The following is an 18,739-nucleotide window of genomic DNA, read 5'->3' on the forward strand; positions in this document are numbered from 1 at the left end:
TAAATTGTAGCAGTTCAGAGGTATTCTCTAAACTGTACTCACAGCTGCTCACTGACGCTGTTAAATCACACAGCATATATACCAGTCTTCTAATATAATGCCAGGTCCTCCAACTACCACAGTCTTCAAGACATATGTATACAGAAAGGAAGTTTAGAAACAGTGTGTTGTAGATAGCAAAGCACTATGTATAAGATGTTTAGCTGCAAAACTAGGGAGTTGGGTGCATGTCTTATGTACACTAAAGGACTCACTTGAGGTGAAATTGTATACAACTCAATTCCCTTGTGTGGCTAGGTCCCCCATAACTGAAAGTGGTATTTTCCAGTGTGACAACTCAGTTATGAAATGCAAAAAATAAAGCTCAGTTGAGGGAATCATGTATGGTATTGGCAGTTGTATGGAGGTAGCATGTGTGTGACTTTGGCTCATGTAAAAATCCAGGTAAGGAAGTGAGATGTAGGATGGATAAAGTGAACAGTGTAGGGAATGGGTAATCTGGAGTGATGGTGGATTATTATAGTGTAAGATCATTTTATTAACATCCTGAAAATATTAATCAATGAAACCACTGTCGAATTAGTCATCTTAGAATAGCTATTAAGCTATGTATTACTACCTATTGCTACAAATAATGTAACAAAAATACATGGGAAAAGGGGTTCATTCTGTATGCCCATAGGAGGAACATGACCTGATGCATCACTGATTTTCTAAATGGAATAGTCTGGTGTGATCTTTGAAATTATGGAAAAAATATTTGGAGAATGATGTGAAAGCCATATAGTTTTATCTAACCACATGGACTGACTCCTACTTGAATCCTGTGCGTGGAATTTCCTTGTAATGAGTCATGACCATTGAGATGAAAGATTGACTTCAAAACTGATGATGGGCTGTCTCCTTAAGACAGCAACATATTCAAAAATGATGAAAGTAAAACAAAATATGTAACGTGCATCATAACCTCTGTTTAGAAGCTAGCTGTTTATATAAATTAGTGAAAAATTAATGATGTAAATAGCCATCTGTAAGTCCTGCAGATAATGGGAGTGTGTGGTGTGGTATATATACATATACAGAAAGAAAGAGGGGAAGGAATACCGAGACAGAGATAGTGATAGAGATACAGAAAAAGATGTTGACAGTACAAGGCAGAAATGATGCTTTTTATATGAGACACTATAACATATGCAGTGGAAAAATTATGTAACAGAGCTGAAAGATGGTGATAAGCAGTGTTCATTAACAAGACAAAATTCAGAACTGAACAGATTCAAAGTGGAAGGAATTTCAGAGAAAATACTACACCATCCATTCTCACATAAACAACTGGAATTTGCAGCATGGGAACATTAAGATAATATATAGGGGTGAAAGAACATGTTCTACTCAGTATCTCTGTCACAGTAATGACAAAAAAATCAGTCCGTCGTGTATAAGATTACAAAGGTTTAATCTTCAGCACCTCAATCAAATTAAAAGCACAGGGTAGTCATGATCAATCAATGGATGAGCAATCGCTCAACAATGTGTGAAAAAGTGTGCTTTGTTAGTGTGCATATGCATGTATATGTGTGCCTATACATATCTATGTGCATGTGCGTGTGCATGAGTGCATATCTATGTAAGTTTACATACATGATAGGTAAGGAATTGTATTGCTTGTCATGTGTATATAGGTGTACATATGTCTGTATGTGCATCGACATTGTTGAAAACTAACGGATTACATAGCTTGCCATATATGCATGCATGTGTGTCTCTACATATGTAATAATGGAAAGATTCTATAGCCTATGTGTGTGTGTATGTGTGTCTGTATGAGCTCATACATATGTATGCACGCGTATGTGTATGCGTGCATGTCTGTGTACGTTTGCATATGTTATAGGTAAAAATTTGTATAGCTTGCCATATGTACATGTCTGCATGTCTCTGTATGCATCGTTGATAACTAAAGGCTTGCATAGCTTTCTGTTTGTGCATATGTGTGCCTGGGTCTCTACATAGTTGATAACTGAAGTATTTTATACCTTGGTGTGTGTGTGTGTGTGTGTGTGTGTGTGTGTGTGTGTGTGTGTGTGTGTGTGTGTGTGTGTGTGTGTGTGTGCATTGGTGTGTGATAGTATATTACATATTTGATAACTGCAGGATGGTATGGCTTGGCCATAGATTCAGGTCCAGTATTTTTCCTATATATTGTGTTACACCTTGGATAAAAGCAGCACGTCAGTGCATGTATATGTAATGACTTGTTAATTTCTTTCTAGCTGATATCCCTTGTAGCTTAGAAAATATTTTCTGATGATAATGATTATCATTAGTTCAAAGAATTTAAACATGTTGTGTCAGAGACATGCTTTATAAAAGGGTTTTGTACAACTGGAACACAGTTAAGACACAGCTCTCAAGGCAGCATTAACTCAAAAGGAATGTTAAAAAAAATCTAATAAGAGTGTGGGGAATTGGGCATTAGGTTCAAAAATAGTAACTGGTGTTGCTTTCTTAGACTTCTGCAAGTCACTTTACAAAGTATCAGACAAAAGATAAGAAACAAATCAGAATGGAGATGTGACAAACATGAACTATCAGCTGGATAGTAAGACGTAATGGAATATAGCAGCTGGTTGTCCATGGAAATGGAAGAACAGAGCCCATTGGGGTACAGGAGGAGGCAGCACTGGGGGTCCTCTTCATTTCTTTTTTTTTTTTTTTTTTTTTTTGTAATTTATTTCTTAAACAAATAAACTCACCAACTTTAACTACATCTTTCCAAGGGAGGTCCAGGAGTACTGTCTCTTTAAGTGACTTTCGGCTTTTCCCAGTTAGGGGTCGCTACAGTGGAACTCTAGTCCACTAATGATTGGCAGTAGATTTTTACGTGCCGAGTTGCCGGCCCTGACACACAACCTTCAACGAAGGTACGCTCATTCAGGCATGTCTCCACACAGAAGATGCTCTAGCTGAGAATCAAACAGGACAACTTCTTACTGTGAGCTGACAATGCTACAGCAGCACCACCACCACAGTGTTCAGAGTCACACAGTAGAAAAACAAATTCTGAGGGAACCAAACCCAATGCTATAGGATGAAGTCCATTAGCAGCTCATGCCTTTCTCATCTGAGGTAAACTAGCAGACAAGGTCTTTGCAAGCAGTATTGTAATACACTTAGAAAAAAATGCTGCCTTTATAACACAAAACTTTAAAACAGTTGTTGTTTGTCTTTTGGCTTTTTCCCAGTAAGGGGTCGCCACAGCAGAACTCCGGTCCACTAATGATTGGCAGTAGATTTTTTACGAAACGCCAAGGTGCCAGCTCGACACCCAACCTTCAACGAAGGCACACCCATTTACGCACGCATGTCTTTTGAATGCTACCCAACCACGGGGAGGACATGCAGACTCCACACAGAAGGCACTCCCAAGCCAAGCTGAGAATCGATCAGGAGAACTCTGTGAGGTAATAACACTACCACTGTACCACCGCAGCATACAAAACTTTAAAACAGTAATGATCTAAAATTGGTGTCAAATGGAAGAAAATGCATTTGACAGAACTGCAGGACAGGTTGATACATGGCAGCTTAAAACAGTGTAAAAAATAAAAATACTACCTATCACCTAAGAAAACAACAAATTCAGGAAAGGGGTTTATATTTGGGAGTGTGGTAATAACAACATAAAGGTAGAAAACTGACTTAAATGCAATAAGACACCGTAAAGATTAGCAAACAGTATGGGAGAGTGGAAAGAATATTGGTGAAATGTGGAGAAATAAAGCAGTAAGCTGTAGCCAAAAATCTAGCTGTTATTAGTCCTCTTTCTAAACAGGTAGAAATATCCCAAATAAAGTTTTGATTTAATTTTTAAACTTCATATTTTTGAGACCAAGAACAAAATACATCAGTTTTGATGAATGCAGTAAAAAATAGCGCATGGTCTGATATAGAACAGAGAAGCTTAAAATAAGGAAAGGAGGCAGATGAGGGGCATGATATAAATCATGGAGTACCACAAGAGAATCCATAAAGTGCCAGTGGGAACAGTAGTGTAGAAAAAGACAGAAAACTGTTACAACAAGAGCAAAATCTGAAGATACAAGTGTATGGCTCAGAAGAGATAATGATAAACTATTTCACAGAGTTGTGGGTGGCTGTAACAGCCTTCTAGAATTTATTTTTACATTTTATTATAAGCGCATTATTTTGTCCTTTAACTAAAACAGTTTGTTCTGCCAGGTACTAGCTCTCAGTTTATGTAGTGCATAGCCTTTGTGAAAGGGAGGCTATAGCTATAAAAATAATTAGTTGAGCATTAGTAGATCAAACTGGGAAGTTCTTCTCCTTCTGCTGCTTAGCTTGAATTACACTTCTTATCTTCCTGCCTACTTAGAGCACATCGGACTACCAAGAACATTTAACCTTTTTTTTTCCATATTTCTTTTAAAATATGCTCATCCTAGTGATCTAGTGTATAGGCCTTTCCTACATAGATTTGTATTTCACTAGGCACTAAATATCATGGCGCCATGGTTTACATCATCACCTGTTGCCAGCATGAAAGCAATAGGAGCACTGAAGCAATGCAAGAACTGTCTCATGCTCATTGACAACTTTTGGATTCTTCCTATACACTATTCCATATATGAGAGGGGCAGGTATCTACCAACTTTGGAGGCAAACCTTAACTACTGTAGACAATACCTAACATGTTGTAACCCACCTCCCACAATCTTGGTCACCATGTCCTAGACAAACCAATGAGCCTTCGTATGCAGAAGTATGTAAAAAGGTCCTGCCTACCCCACAAAGGCCTACTAAATGAATATTGGTATATATATATATATATATATATATATATATATATATATATATATATCAGTCAAGTGTCACATTAACAGGCAAATAATATATACAGACATTGCAGAAAACAGAAATACAAATAGAGGTCACTCAGGTAGCAGGCCGAAGCCCTTAAGGCAGCAATGCAGAGACAGTACATCTGGTAACATTTTAAACATTTTAGTCATAGGTGTTACCATAGTCAGACACAGAAATGCACCAATCACCAGCCTGAGCAAAGACAGAGTGATAGCACCCTCTCGTGCCTGGATCTGCAGTGTCACTATGACCTCCAAGTACCTTCATCCCAAGTACACATACACGCATGGTGGTGAATGACTTGAGACATAAACCATTGAATCATATGAAGTGGGATATGCTAGAGCTGTCAGAATATGCATCTGAAATGGATGTGAAACTAGTATTGAGCAGCATCCTACCACTGCTAAATGTTGTTACAATACAAACAAAAGATAACTGACTTCAATTATTAGTTTAGCTATTCATGTCATTCTAAGGGTATCGATATATATCAGATGGTAGGAAATGACTTAGATTGCTGGCTGCTTTGCTAGTGGTGGTCTACACCTCTCTCCTTATGTCTTCTATTTATTGGCCAGAACTTCTTCTTCCCCCTTATTTCCACTTTTTCAGGCAAGGTCAGTCTCCTCAAATTGCCTACAAACTAATCAAACCCAAAACTATATAAAGGTAGCACTGCTCAATGCTTGAAGCCTAAACAAGAAGTTGCAGTTCTTACACGCATCGCTAACTCCTGAAAATATAGATACCTGCATAGTTACTGAAACAGGATTTCAAAACATAAGTAGCACTCCAACACTGCAGAGTTTCAGTACCTACCACTCTTTCAGTCCCAGCACAAAAATGATTGCTATCAGATGAGGTATGTCTGTATTTCTAGGAAGCCATTAAACCTCCAAACTTTTAAACCAAGACAATTACCCTGAACTTCTCTATAGCCTTTTCTAAGTAGATAGAACTGTGCACTATATCATAAGCAACTACCATATCCCCTCCATGTCACCTGTAGCCCATTTTGCATATCTAAATAAACGGACATCCCTCCCTATTGAACCTAACACTATTCTCTTGGGAGACTTCACCTATCCCTCCATTAACTGGGAAACCAACACCACTTTGAAAACACACAAAGAATCCTGGACTTCATTAATGCTAGCTCCGAGGGCAACCTGGTTCAAGTAGCAACTAGTTTAAAAATATTGGACCTGGCTTTCTCCAGTATTGTTACAATATGCTCAATACCTACAGTTATCGTGTTATTGGTTATGTCTTATCACCATTTGGTAACACTCACTATAAGTGTAAACCCTGATTTGCCACAAAATTCTCCTGTCTTTAGAAACTACTCTAAGGTAAACTTATTTCAGCTGACAGATGATCTGATGAAATTTAAGTGCCTTCCTCACACTGATGACCTCATCTCACATGCTGTCACATTTGTAAATAAGTGCTATGCTCACCTCAAAGCATGCATCAAGGCATCTGTCTCTATGAGACATAAATACAACGCCAAATTCTGGAATAAACCCTATAGTGGAATCACAGTATAAACAAACTATACAATAATAATAAGAAGAAGCTCATAGCCGATAATAGCAAACTTAATACCCCATCATCCTGAGATATACTCAAAAAGATCAACAAAGAACTTAGAAACAAAATCAAAAAACAAAATTAAATCCTCCAAAAAATAAGTATAAACTGAGAATTGCTACCTCTGCTAAGGACAACCACAAAGCCTTCTTCATCTGTGTCAGAAGCCTTAGAGATAATACCCAGCAATGCTAACAGCTAATACATAACAACAATTAGTCATGGGCTATGGACATAAACGACATATAACTGGACAAATCAGCCATAACTTTAGTGCCCTATCTCCACCTGTCTCCATTTTAATAGGACACTCACAACCCCCATCACCTTTAACTAGGTCCTGAGTGCTCTTTCTAAGGCTAAAACACTTACTCCATGGGTCTTGATAATGAGCAAAGCTGCCTTCTTGTCAGTACCAGATACTTTTCAGTAGACTCTCTACTAAACCTATTCAACTTCTGCTTCTCCACTGGATTCATGCTAGAGGAATGGAGAACTGCTGTAGTAATCCTGACACACAAGGGGGAATCTACTACTGCTCCAAGAAACTATAGAACTATAAGCCTCCCCAGTCTTGTCGGCAAAGCAATGGAGTATATCATTATGGAACCTATTGACAATGACATAGGCAGTCTACAAACTTTGAACACAAGTCAGTTTGGATTTGTTAAAGGCAGATCATACTTCCCAAACCTGTCAGGTTTACCTGAACAATCCAAACCTGAACCACCTGTCAGGTTTCTTTGAACATCTAACTGGTCAATTTGACTTGGGCAGATTGGTTCATACTTCCCAGCTGGACCTGGCCAAGGTAACTGATATTATCTCGCATTCTGGAATTGTTAACAATCTAATCAAACTAAACATAAACCCCTATGTTACCCACTGGATAGCAAACTGGATCAGTCCTGGGACCACTTCTCTTTGGCATTTACTTCTCAGATATCAAGGCTAACATCAACTGCCTATGGCTGACCAACCTTGCAGATGACTGCATACTTGGAGCTGTTATTAACTCCACACCCAACTTCCAAATTCTTCAGGAGGGGTTAACTTGCACCAATATGTGGCGCCCAGACCTGGGCTTTTTTGTGGACAATGAACTATCTATTGGTCACCAAGTATCCACTGTTGTTAGGAAATCCTCTTACCTTGTCAGACTAACCATGGGATTATTTCTTCCAGATTTAAGAAGGTTATCATCCCTCTCTACTCCTTGCTCATCAGGCCCATAATAGAGTACAATGGCTCCTTTGCTATGTACTTGTATGACCCAGCTCGAGAGACTGCAACATTTTCTCATTAAGGTAATCAAGGTCATGTCTTCCTTGACCTATGCAAGTGCTTTCTGTCTTTTCTATTTCCTACAGACTCGTGAGAAGTGACTTCTGTCGAACTTATAAAACCTCACAGGATCCAGTCCTATGTGACTGGTAACTTCCACCAAAATGTAAATAGGGCCTGCTGGATATCCCAGAGAATCCATCTTATGGAACAGACTTCCTTTGCATGTAAAGCAAATCAGCTCCCCCAATATCTTCAAGTATAATCTGGATGAATGGATGGGCAATCGTAATTACACCCTGGGTCTGGCACACAAGCCTTCATTGAAAGGGGTCAAAACTAGGTATAAATTAGCCATGTCATAGGTACCTATGATATGAGGTATTGTAGCAAGGCTACTAATGGCCCCCTAGATCACCAGCCTAGTACGAAAGGGGACAAAACAATGAATGCATTTAAAAATACATAGGCTACACATTAGACTATTCTTATGAGGAGTGAGGTGAATGGGGTATAAGTACTTTAATGGATATGAACTGCAGCTAAAATTCAATTAGTAATAAGCTGACTATGTCTGTACTGTTGGTTTTTACTGCTGTCAAAGCTACATTCATGATTTGAAGACAGTTCATAGAGTCATTTTGAAAGACTACTATTTAATAACGGACACACAAACACACGGTTCCTTCTACTAATGATATTATAGGGATCACCACCACTATAATTATTTAACATGTTGTCTGTCCTTCTTTTAACTCAGATTTATAATTTTACAAACTACAGCTCTGGAAAAACATTGTAGTCTACTAATATATATCCTGTATCCTAATTGCCATAATCTCTGTAATCATTAATTATATATTATGTACAGTCCACCTGGGGATATTTGTTCACCTTACAGTCTTAACATCTCGTATGCAGATCATAAAGAAGTCAAGGCATATATCCAGCCTACTCAATCAAAAGCATTATATCCTAGAACTGTGAAAGGTCAGTAGTTAGAAGCTGATTTTGCTATATTTTAATTTCCATGCAATTCACAAGGTTTTGAAAAAAAGACCCCAATTATATTTTGTGTCAAAATGCTGAACTTCAAAAATAAGTCAAGGAAGCAAATAACAAGGGCTTATTAAATGATAAAGACAAGTAACACCCAGCTTAGAATGATCATCATTAATTCCACTATTTAAACAAATCCCTTCAGACAGCTGTTTTATGAAGTTTTTAATTAGGTCTGACAACATATTAATTTGGTTTTATTCTTCCACTGAGTGTTTTAATGACACTTCTATTTTCTGTTTCATTAATGATGAAAGACAAATGGGATTAAAAGGGCACACTGTTTAATCACAATGGGAGTTTGATGACTGGATGCAGGACAAAGTGAACTTTATGTTTTCTGCCAGAGCAAAATAAATTCATAATAATAATAATAGACAAATCTGCATGCAATACTTTCTCTGAATAAAACAATAGCAGCTTAGTTGCTATGCAGTAAACATGTAATTGATGATGCTGTTTAAAAATTCACTATTTAACCTTTGACATTATTACATGTATTTGTGCAGTAATGAATTCCTTTGCACAAAGTAAGCCATAATGGACAACTGGTCAAACATAAGTAGCCTTTGTCTTCAAAGTAGACCCAGAGTAGTCACTAACTGCACTCAAGTAGCAGAAATGGCTGTTGCGCATGACTAGAATATTAAAATAATTTGCAATTTCAGTGTGCACCCTCATTTCTGTTGATTCCCCCTATTGCATTTCCAAACACCATGGCATGACTACCCAGGAAAAGATTACAGTATGTTATTAGGAACAGTGGCACTGGGAAGCAATTTGCAGCATTCCTCATGCTTTGAAACTGGCATCACTGAAATCTTTCTGTTGCACAAATAATATGGATGGTAAGTATATGCAAAAATATAGAACATGTGAGCATACTTCAGCAAATCCATGCCACTTTCTTAATTTTAAGATGACCCATTCAGATTAAGTAAAATAGTATGATGTATTGCATTTTGCACAGTGTGTATGGTGCATCAAAAGGAAGCAAGGAATTACTATGTATCAGACAGAAGCAAAACAGCCCTCTGACAAAATTGATACAACTTAGTATTTTCAATTTACCTTACTGTTCTACTGTAGGCAAACTGAGTTATTTGTTTATCAACGGTACCAGAACTTGTCAGAGATTTGGGATGGATGGCTAGGTTTAAAAAGGCCATTGTGGTCGTTGGCCTAGTAAACATCTATGAACTTACAAACTTATTTGCATTTTGATGATGTAGCTGTCATACCAGAAATTAGTGTATCTTTTAAATGAACAACATTGGAATAATTTAGCAAACACGCAAAGCTGGAGCAATTTTATATTGAAAGGCAGGCATTTCAATTTATAATTCAGATATTTGCAATACAATAAGGTGTGGTGATAAATTACAACAGATAAAAATTACAGGTGTGCATAGGAATCTGGTAAGTTTAACCATACTTCTCAAATATACCTCATTACAAGTAACATTCCTCATTTTGGATCTTAAAAAGCCCATGTTCCTCGAAGCTGCACAGCGAAAAGGTCTGTCACACATTCAGTGTGAATTGTATAAAACATTCTTTTGATGAATTAATATATGTAAAGTAGCACATGTTATCCATCCTATGAGCTTCATAGTTAAAGTTGTTAGCAAGCTATTACTAGGGGCTCCGCATTTTGCCCTTTTGTCCACATTATATGAGCTGGTGTTCCACATTTTTTTGATGGAACGTTGAGAGCTACGTGTTTAACTTAACTGAAAAAAAGAGTGTAAATCATATGGTCACATGATACAAAGTAAGGCAAGCTTAACATTGAGCATGGGAATGAAAAACCAACAGAAGAGAGAGGAAGGATATTAAATAAATGTTGTGAAAAGGGATGAAGTTTCATGGCAACAGCGTATTACTGGAGAAAAAGATATTCAAGAAGCAGTATCAGGAATATGAGACAGATCTTCATTATCCAGGCGCCAGCCTTATATAGCTATCATAAGGAAGGTAACAGAGGTGCAAGGTTTGATTCTGTCAGCCACCATTGCTTAACTGTGTGACTTGAAGCAAATCAGTTAATCAGACCGCACCTGTGTGCTGAGTCTGAAAAATGTCTCTGGGGATCAGTGCTCTACCCTGGAAAATAAATAAATAAACAATGGCAGAAGAATATAATTGAGCCTTCCTAATATTGTAGGTAGTTTATTTAAGCTCAGACAGGAATGTTGCATGTTTCAACAATAACATATCTACCATGAGCAAAGGGAATGTGAGAAACAGTATCCGTAATAGTTCTCCATATAGTGAGATTTCATGATCAATACAGGCAGCTACTTGTGTGTGTGTATGTGTGTGTGTGTGTGTGTGTATGTGTGTGTGTGTGTGTGTGTGTGTGTGTGTGTGTGTGTGCTTTTTTAACAGTAACTGGACTCAATAAACAACCTTCTCAAATATGTACCATCATCACAGCTGTTAAGTGACAGAACTTAGAAATAAGCTTAGGATACAAATTAAAGAGCAGATGAAAATAAATGATTGACTACTAAGAAACTATACTATGTAAAGACAATGGTGAGAGAAAATGGATGCATTTTAAAAAAGAGCTTATGTATCAGCTTTTAAACAATTTATAAAAAAATTAAGAAATTCTGCAGTTGTGTTGTACAATAAATAGATTCCAACTCCATGCAGGTTATGTTCAAATGGGTCCCTAGGAAGGATAATGGACCAGCCGCCCTCCCCCCTGCCATCCCAGTGTCCCATTACTTGGCTGTCTGTCTCCATTTACCATAGACACTGTTTGTACCTGTCAGTGTACACACTATTTTCTTCTTTACTTTTACAATGATTACAGATTTGGATTTCATTTAAAAGTTTTATTAAAACTTTTATTTCTAATTGCATGGCACAAATACTGATGGCTAATTGCTAAACAAAACCATCTCACATTGAAAACAGACTGAGCATGAACAACAATAAACTTCTCTGCCTTTGAAATTCACATTCATTTTACATGCATCAGGCCACTGGCAGATTAAGTGTACCTCGGACCTTGGCCTGTTTTCAAACAATGGACCCCTCTGCGCATATTTTTAGGAGCATGTGTAAATACATGTGTTCTTTGATTCACTTTCCTGGTAATTTTTAAATTTTATTTCCTTTTAAATTATATTTCTTATTTAAAATTGCAACATTTGTTAGAGAGCATTTTAAATAGGTGGTTTTGTAGATTGTTTTTCCTGCAAGCAGTGAAATAAAATGCATGAACCGATAATAACAAAAGTACCCATTTCAGAATATTTCAACGATAAAAGGCCACTCGACATGCTGTCATTAAAATCTACCAAAATCAGTACTCAGCAATTGCATAAACTTTATCAAATGGGTACACATCATATATCTGACTGTGATAAAAATGGCCAACCTATTCCAGCTTGCTTTACACAAATGTACAATAGTCCTGCAAAGACAGACTAATGATATTTTAACTTTATCAGCTCAGCAGGGTCAGTCATTTTTATACACAGATGTACCCTAAAATGAGCAATTATACCTACATTTCTGACTCCATCCTTTTCAGATGTCTGTATTAAAATAATAATAATAATAATAATAATAACCAAAGTCACATATTTCAAATTTGTTTCACACAAACACACAGTAGCCAAAGTATTCCAATTTAATTCCCACACATACACATACATACTAGCCCTGCAAAGCCAGATTAAAGACTTATTAAAAATGACCAGATGACAAAAGCATAAGGTACTTCATCCACAATGAGCCCCCAGCCCTCACCAGTGGCTATAGTCACTTTGTTGACTGTGTACATCCCCTATTGTTATTAAGAGCTTTGGATGAACTGCATGAAATAATATAAAGATCACTAGCATCATATCATAAGAGCCAGTTTAAATAGAAGAGTATTTATGAGAGCATAAGAAATATTGCCCACCTGATAACATATGCTAAGTCAATATGCACATTCTCTGCAGAAGTAAAAGTCACCTGAATAATTCCACATTAAAGAGAACTATTACAAATGAGGTGATTGCTACTGACAACTCTGCATGTCTTTGCTTCTTATACAAATGCAGTGCTTGCTGCCCTTGAAGAATAAATTACCCATGTTGCATTTACAATGGTGTGCTAGTGATACTGCCATTATAGTTCCTGTGCTAGATCAGCTATGCAATAGGGAATGGCTGGCAAACAATGACAACAGGTTCATATTGACTAAGCATGTAGTGCTGACAATCATGAAGGAGTCAATCCCAATTTTCTAATTGCTCCCAAGTGCTGTCTAGTAAATTGCTCAGTGTCACACAGTAGGTAAATGAAAGTGGAAAGATTCAAACCCTGCACCCCTTGCCACAAGAAGCAGCTCATTAACAAGTCAGAGCTTTAGTCCTCTGTGATCACTACCAGGCTTTTAACTAAACACAGAAATCTGTTACGGTCTGATCACGTAGAGAATTTGTACCATAGGAATATGCAACAACTGGATAAAATATGTTGAAGATCAGAGGGTTCTGATCATCACTCCACATAATGCAGCCTATGTGACCGGAGAAATGTTAATGCCTTTTATAGTTACTTTACAGTTTGAGGCTGTAAGGAAGGTAATGCAATGTAGATTACTAAAGTGCAACATATTTAGATTACTAAAATGCAGCATCTTTAGACTGCATTACACAATCCAGGCCTATTTTTGAATTAATTCATTCTTTAGTGCAATAAATAAAGCAAATAATTGCAGACAATGTAAACTCTGTAGCAGCTTTTAGTCAATAACCCAAAGTCATACAAAAATCAGAAATATTACTGCATATAGTATACCCCGTTTTTTTTGCTGGTGGGGCGGCTTACATGCTTGCAGGAGACCTACATCTCATTTCAACCTCCCTATGCCTTCTGTCAGCAAGAGTAGCTATCCTGTCTGACATCTCTCAGTACAAGTTTGACCTGGCAGAATAACTAATAAGGCTGTATTGTTGCAGCATACACTGCCAGAGGCAACAGCATCTGGGACAAATGGAGCCTAATCCCTAATGCAGGGTAATGAATTGGGCCTCCACTAACCATACCACGATCCCTTTACTTGCTGTCTGTCTCCCCAGTTACCACAAACTGTTCAAACCCACGTGTACACACTATTTTCTTCTTTACTTTTACAATTATTACAAAGATTTGGATTTCATTTAAAACTTTTTTCACATTTTACAGAAATAACACTGAGAGACATTTTCTAAACAAAACACTCTCATACTGAAAGCAGACTAAGCATGAGCTCATCCACTGAAACTCACATTTAGTGAAAATGCATATGGCAACCCATTCAAATATAAGTGATGCAGTGTGAGTCATACTCAAAATAGCATATGGTGAAGTATTAATTATAGTCTATGTGAAGACTGCAAGAATTCAAAAGACAAATGTATAAGACATTTGTTAACAGCCTGGGACACCCCACTGGATACAAGTGTCCCTTTTCTGGGCAGCCCAGGGATACTGTTTGGTGATGTAACTTAGAGTCACACAGAAGACAAATGAAGCCCAAGGGAATCAAACCATGTACGACAGGAAGCAGCTCTTTTAACAGCTCATAGCCTTACTCATCTGTTCTAAGTGCTAGACAAATTGTTGTAACCCAAACAGTGCATTTCACATCTGTTTCCCAGGAAAAACAAGGTAAATTAAACATATATTTATAGTTAAAATGTTAATTTTAAACTTCAGCTTGGCAAGCTAAGAACTTGGTTATATTCAACTGGACGTATAAGAGAATTTAAGTACCTTTTTATGCACTTTTTCTTTTAAAAAATACAGTATTTAAATTGATTTAAACTGTGTATGAAGGAGTGTTGAAGGAATTTTTAACTGGTTATTCTGCTCTTCAGTAACTTGAACTAAAAGCTAGTGTTGGCTGAATTTTGTTATTTGCTAGTAATTACAGGTGTGGGGGTAGCCACATTCAGTGATTTCCTGTCCTTGCATATTTAAACTGGTGCATGTGAAATAATTCCTGCTTTAAAACTTCAGCTTGGCAAGCTAAGAACTTGGTTATATTCAACTGGACGTATAAGAGAATTTAAGTACCTTTTATGCACTTTTTCTTTTAAAAAATACAGTATTTAAATTGATTTAAACTGTGTATGAAGGAGTGTTGAAGGAATTTTTAACTGGTTATTCTGCTCTTCAGTAACTTGAACTAAAAGCTAGTGTTGGCTGAATTTTGTTATTTGCTAGTAATTACAGGTGTGGGGGTAGCCACATTCAGTGATTTCCTGTCCTTGCATATTTAAACTGGTGCATGTGAAATAATTCCTGCTTTAAAACTTCAGCTTGGCAAGCTAAGAACTTGGTTATATTCAACTGGACGTATAAGAAAATTTAAGTACCTTTTTATGCACTTTTTCTTTTAAAAAATACAGTATTTAAATTGATTTAAACTGTGTATGAAGGAGTGTTGAAGGAATTTTTAACTGGTTATTCTGCTCTTCAGTAACTTGAACTAAAAGCTAGTGTTGGCTGAATTTTGTTATTTGCTAGTAATTACAGGTGTGGGGGTAGCCACATTCAGTGATTTCCTGTCCTTGCATATTTAAACTGGTGCATGTGAAATAATTCCTGCTTTAAAACTTCAGCTTGGCAAGCTAAGAACTTGGTTATATTCAACTGGAAGTATAAGAGAATTTAAGTACCTTTTTATGCACTTTTTCTTTTAAAAAATACAGTATTTAAATTGATTTAAACTGTGTATGAAGGAGTGTTGAAGGAATTTTTAACTGGTTATTCTGCTCTTCAGTAACTTGAACTAAAAGCTAGTGTTGGCTGAATTTTGTTATTTGCTAGTAATTACAGGTGTGGGTGTAGCCACATTCAGTGATTTCCTGTCCTTGCATATTTAAACTGGTGCATGTGAAATAATTCCTGCTTTAAAACTTCAGCTTGGCAAGCTAAGAACTTGGTTATATTCAACTGGACGTATAAGAGAATTTAAGTACCTTTTATGCACTTTTCCCTTTAAAAAATACAGTATTTAAATTGATTTAAACTGTGTATGAAGGAGTGTTGAAGGAATTTTTAACTGGTTATTCTGCTCTTCAGTAACTTGAACTAAAAGCTAGTGTTGGCTGAATTTTGTTATTTGCTAGTAATTACAGGTGTGGGGGTAGCCACATTCAGTGATTTCCTGTCCTTGCATATTTAAACTGGTGCATGTGAAATAATTCCTGCTTTAAAACTTCAGCTTGGCAAGCTAAGAACTTGGTTATATTCAACTGGACGTATAAGAAAATTTACGTGCCTTTTATGCACTTTTTCTTTTAAAAATACAGTATTTAAATTGATTTAAACTGTGTATGAAGGAGTGTTGAAGGAATTTTTAACTGGTTATTCTGCTCTTCAGTAACTTGAACTAAAAGCTAGTGTTGGCTGAATTTTGTTATTTGCTAGTAATTACAGGTGTGGGGTAGCCACATTCAGTGATTTCCTGTCCTTGCATATTTAAACTGGTGCATGTGAAATAATTCCTGCTTTAAAACTTCAGCTTGGCAAGCTAAGAACTTGGTTATATTCAACTGGACGTATAAGAGAATTTAAGTACCTTTTTATGCACTTTTTCTTTTAAAAATACAGTATTTAAATTGATTTAAACTGTGTATGAAGGAGTGTTGAAGGAATTTTTAACTGGTTATTCTGCTCTTCAGTAACTTGAACTAAAAGCTAGTGTTGGCTGAATTTTGTTATTTGCTAGTAATTACAGGTGTGGGGGTAGCCACATTCAGTGATTTCCTGTCCTTGCATATTTAAACTGGTGCATGTGAAATAATTCCTGCTTTAAATCTTCAGCTTGGCAAGCTAAGAACTTGGTTATATTCAACTGGACGTATAAGAGAATTTAAGTACCTTTTTATGCACTTTTTCTTTTAAAAAATACAGTATTTAAATTGATTTAAACTGTGTATGAAGGAGTGTTGAAGGAATTTTTAACTGGTTATTCTGCTCTTCAGTTATTCCCACCCACCCGCCCTGTTTTTGTTTTGGTGTTAATCTTAGTGGCATTGAAACTGCCCGCCCCTCAGCCTGCCTCTGGGCCCCATCTCATTTGCTCACTCAACTGAGTGCAGTGAGATCATATTCTGATTTCAGGCACTCCTACTGTGTACAAAGAGAGCATCTGGGAAATAGAAAAAAAAAATTAAGCTTATTTCCTGCCTTTCTTGTTAAGTGGTACAGACTATTTGTAGGCTTCTGAGCCCCCAAGCCCTTCTGTGTTTGAGGGAAGCCTTCTAGCTTGTTTTTTTTTTTTCTTGTAACTGGCCAGTTTTCTAGTTTCAGCACTCAAATCTGTTTCTTTGATCTCAGCACTTGTTCAGAAAAAAAAAAAAAAAAAAAAAAAAAAAATTTCATCTGCTTTTACTGTACTTGTGTTTTTACCTACTTCTTTTTACTTTTGCATCATCTTAAAATACTCAATTGTATTTATTACTGCTTGGTGTAACTCATTCTAAGGCTTTTGGTTTAAACACTTGGGCTTCGGACCAGTTAGTTGTTTTGCACTGAGAGGTTTGTGGTCTGCACTGTTGTGGCAGAACAGGTAGCTTACATCCTTCTAGGTTGAGAACTGCTGATTGAGGGCTCAGTGTCTGTTATTCTAAAAGTGTATTAATTCTGGTTTAAGCACTTGGGCTTTCAAGCCAGTTATTTTACATTAAGAGGGTTCGTGGTCTGCACTCTTGTGGGAGGAGAGGCTGGACTCTGCCCTTCTGAGCTGGGAATTTCTGGTTAAAGGCTTATAGTGCATGCATATCTGAACTGTTTCTTACTGAAGTTGGTGCCTTGTTTGCTGTGGCATAGACTGGATTCAGGCCTGCTGGATCTAGCTTTGTTTGTGTAACTTGAGCACTAATCCAGACATTCTCTAAAGTATTCAATGGTATTTATTACTGCTTGGTTGTAACTTGATTAAAGTGTAGCTATCATTCAAGTCTTTTGGATTAAGCACTTGGGCTTCAGACCAGTTGTTTTACATTAGGAAGGTTTGTGGCAAGCACTGTGGTGGCAGGACAGGTAGCTTTCATCCTTCTAAGTTGGGAACTGCTGATTGAGAGCCCAGTGTCCAAGTGTATTAGTTCTGGTTTAGGCACTTGGGCTTCAGGCCAGTTATTTTACATTAAGAAGGTTCGTGGATTGCACTCTTGTGGGAGAAGAGGCTGGACTCTGCCCTTCTGAGCTGGGAATTTTCTGGTTAAAGGTTTATAGTGCCTGAATATTTGAACTGTATCTTACTGAAATTGGTTCACCTTGTTTGCTCTAGCATAGACTAGATCCAGGCCTACTGAATCTAGCTTTGTTTATATACTTGTTGTTTGTTTGCTTGTTATTTCCTGGAAGCTAATTCACCTAATACGCAACTTCTCAGCTTCTGTGGATCACTAGTGATATCTGCATTGCTTACTGTACTTATTTCCTTGTTTCACTTGAAAGAAAGTTACTGTTTGTCGTTTTGCATTTAGTTACTTGTATCACATTGCACTCAAGTTACCTGGCACTTGCTCACTAAAGCAATTATATAAGTCAGCACTAAAAATTAAAAGCACTACACCCTCACTCCCCACTGGCCCTTGTTTTCAATTAAGGATTTCCCAATATTATTCTAGCATGTCCAAAGGTCAGTTGTCAATCTCCTCTCCGGTCCAGCTGGTGAATCTGGGAATCTTGAGGCAATGTTATAACTGCCTCATGTACACAGACAACCCTCTCCTCCTCCCACATAACACAAATACTTGAGAGATGCAGCTATTTAGCCAAACTGGAGGCTGAGCTCTCTCAACTCAGGACTGGCAAGACCAGACAGGAGGAGAAGGCAACTACACACACCACAAAACCAGCCTCACATAATGCTACCACTCCACTGAATCAAACACATAAACACACAAAG

This window comes from Protopterus annectens, chromosome 1.part0 (assembly GCF_019279795.1).
Source record: "Protopterus annectens isolate FY-2018-M chromosome 1.part0, PAN1.0, whole genome shotgun sequence".
Classification (NCBI taxonomy): Eukaryota; Metazoa; Chordata; order Ceratodontiformes; family Protopteridae; genus Protopterus; species Protopterus annectens.